The sequence below is a fragment of the Periplaneta americana genome, chromosome 5 (assembly GCF_040183065.1).
Source record: "Periplaneta americana isolate PAMFEO1 chromosome 5, P.americana_PAMFEO1_priV1, whole genome shotgun sequence".
Taxonomy (NCBI): domain Eukaryota; kingdom Metazoa; phylum Arthropoda; class Insecta; order Blattodea; family Blattidae; genus Periplaneta; species Periplaneta americana.
This window is the reverse complement of record NC_091121.1, coordinates 131,953,671-131,957,111: the sequence shown is the minus strand read 5'-3', so window position 1 is coordinate 131,957,111 and position 3,441 is coordinate 131,953,671. Positions and strand designations below refer to the sequence as shown.

The 3,441-nt window shown below is 37.2% G+C and overlaps 1 non-coding gene across 1 annotated transcript; it reads left to right on the top strand.

Moving 5' to 3' along the window:
- Positions 1–1,272: 1,272 nt before the first annotated feature.
- On the top strand, positions 1,273–1,418 carry LOC138700585 (U4 spliceosomal RNA). The gene has a single exon (XR_011332398.1). It is a non-coding gene; the product is annotated as a U4 spliceosomal RNA (small nuclear RNA).
- The last annotated feature ends 2,023 nt before the right edge of the window (positions 1,419–3,441 follow it).

Here is a 3,441-nt window from a genome sequence, read left to right as displayed (position 1 = left end):
TAGTATAGGATTTTTTAACTTCGACATGCAAATTTTTCTTCCTGATAATCAACCGAGTGAGGTGCCTCATGCATTCTGCAATGAGCTCGATTCGGGAGATACGCGGTTCAAATCTCCGGATCGACCGACTGTGGTTTATCCGTGGTTTTCCACAGTTACTTAGCCGTGTCGGAATTTTCATTGCCGCGGTCCATTTCCATTTCTATCCCCTGTAGAAAAATAATTTAAATTTCATATCATATCATACATCTTCATCATCTCGTTCCACAGACATATTCAGATCATGACGCATGTCTTCATTCGCTTACGGGAGAGGTGCCCTCTCCGAAATCGTCTCTGGGTTCCAAGCCTTCCTCAATATCTCTGCCAGGATTCATTCCTTAAGAGCACTTTCGGGGGCGCTTCGATACCTTGGAAGCGTCGTTGGAATGGATTCTATACTGCTTGGTCACCTTGTTGGTGTGAACGTAGAGCGGAGGGTGTAGGGGACTCATTGCGAAAGCGGGTTAGGGATCTAATGAGGCCGGTGGGCTGGTACACCTCATCCTCATTCATCCTATATTTCGGGGTGCACAACAGGCCTCAGTCTGGCCGACGTCCCTAACCGCACCTAGTCATAGTTCCCTATTCCTTCATTCCTTACTAATAGGCCTATCAAAGGAAAGAATGGATTTGAGGTGAGATTTAATAAAGAGCTGCGGCTATGTATTGTCATATATTTAGCGAAATTCAGCAAAATTCTACAAAGAAATAAAACTACTCAATTTCTGGTACGAGACAAAACGAACATCATGAAAGGGAAACTTCGTTTTACGGAAAGAGAAGCTAGAAAATGTTTAGTCCCTTCCTTTCCATTCTTTCAGGATTTCGTTGAAAAAATTTATCGCAATATGCTGGTGGAAAAGAAGCCATTGTAACGACTTAGTTCAAGACTTCTATGCTTACTTTTTGGAAAAAGTTAACTCCGACCGGATCGGGGATCTACTTTGTGAACGAGACAATTTATCAGCAATTTTCATCCTGTACAAATTGAGAAGAATAGTAGACCATTTTACTTTCGTGTGGTTATCAACTGAAGAAAATATTGTTAAAAGCTTATCTTTCTGATTACACTAGTCAACAAATTTTAACTTTTTGTCTGTCACAGAAATGAAAGCAGCTGATTTTTACTAAATCGACCCTGCTGATTACGAAAATGGCAGCGAAAAATCTGTAACACGTAACATTTTTGTGTTACAGAAGGGAAAGTATTTTGATTAAAAAAAACGTTTTCGCGTTGCGCAGTGGCAATATCGTAACCAATGAGGTTTATCCGAGGTGCGATTATTGCTAGTTGAAAACTTATTTCGAAATACGTAATTAGAACAGTGAAAATAAATAAATTCCTAAGATGCAAAATTTATACACAATATACACTGACGTTTCACAAAAAAAATAATAACACTGCATAAATAATAATTACAATAAGAAAAAATGGCATTATGTTCCCTTTTTTCCCTTCAAAATAGGGTTTCACTTCATTAATTTAAAACTGGATCAAATGAACTATAATTTTTAAGGTTTATAAATTAAAATGATTACAATCTCAAATCAAATAACTTAGGAGCCCTAGATTGAAGTAAACAATGATATACAGACTTCAAGCTAGATTTAAAAAAAGTATTTAGTTACAGTTATTTTTTCCTCTTGTAGTTTGAGTCACTTTCTCTGAACAAAAACCAACAGTAGTCCCCCATCATACTAGAATCCCACCTTCCTTGATATCGTTGTTCCATCCTGTGTATATCTTGATGGAATCTTTCCCCTTGTTCATCGCTTACAGCTCCTAACTTCTCTGGGAAAAGTCCAGATGGAAATGTAGGAAATGTATTTTCAATGACATTCGACAACCAAGCTTCTGGTAACTATAGGAGTACTTGTACAAGCTGTTGGTAATTGTCACCTTTATTATTACCTAAAAACCCACTAACAACTGTTCCAAAGGCATTCCAAGCTTCTAGTTCCTCAAAACTTAATTTTTTTTCGAAGCTCTCATCTTTAAAAAGTTTCCTAATTTGAAGGCCAACACAAATTCCCTCTTTCACTTTAGTCTCACTGAATTTCGGAAACATTCCTTACATAAGCAAAACCTTCTCCATTTTTATCCATAGCTTTAACGAAATTCTTCATTAAACCAAGCTTGATATGTAAAGGAGGAAGCAGTACTTTTTCCGGTTTCACTAAAGGGACATACTTGATATTATGTTTTCATGGGACATAGCTTTCTCTGAGAGGCCAGTCTTTCACTATGTAGTGTTTTTCAGTCGCTCTACTACCCCACAAACAGAGAAAGCAACAGTATTTTGTGAATCCATCCTGAAGTCCGAGCAATAAGGCGACAATTTTCAAATCTCCGCAGAGTTGCCAGCAGTATGTTTTATATTGTACTGCATCTAGTAATACTGACAAATTTGTATAAGTTTCCTTCATATCTACTGAATACGCCACTGGAATTGATGGTTTGGTGTTTCCATTGTGCAATAACACTGCTTTTAAACTTATTTTGGAAGAATCTATGAATAACCTCCATTCCTCTGGGATGTGCTGAAATCCTAGTCCTTCCATTAAGCCGTCTATATTTACACACACGCACATAGAATTCTTCATTATAAAATACTTTGAAAACCGTTCATGTCTCTTCCTGTACAATGAAATTCTAGTATCTGGTGCTAGCAGGTTCCAGTGTTGTAGTCTAGATCCTAAAATCTCAGATTGTGGATTAGTGAGATCAAGATTTCTTATTAAATCGTTCAGTTCACATTGTTGAATTAAATGGGATTCATTATGATGTTCTGGGCTACAGAACGGATCAGAGGATGTTGATGGTTGAGCCAAGTCATCTGTTTGTTCTATTGGAAGAACCAATTCCTCCAATTGCGAAGGAGAATTAGGAATAGGGAGTTTTGGTCCATGTGGTACAGGTCTTATTGCAGATGGAACATTAGGATATTCAATTTTAGATCTTGTTTTCTTTGAAAATCCCGTAATCTTTGTTAAACAGAAATAACAGTTTTCTGCATAGCTTGTCGGTTCACGCCAGATCATTGGAACTGCAAACGACATCTACTTCGATTCTTCTCTCCATTCATTCATTTTATCAATTTTGAGTAACATATTGTGCAGCACACATGGGGAGCCCATGTTTGTCCTCATCACACACATTACATTCAAAATAGTAATAATATGCTTGTTTTAACTTATCTGATAAAGGCCAACCCTGCCATTTTGCCGTAAATTCTCCACATACGTAACAAAAGCTGTCCGGGGAATTTACACAAGCAAGACGAGATTTTTTTTATTCTGAGAAAGCGTAAATGAACGCAAAGATAAAAACTTAAAACCAGCGATACAACTTGTCACAAGCTCAAACAATATTCAACTAATCCTAAAATGCAGTCTATT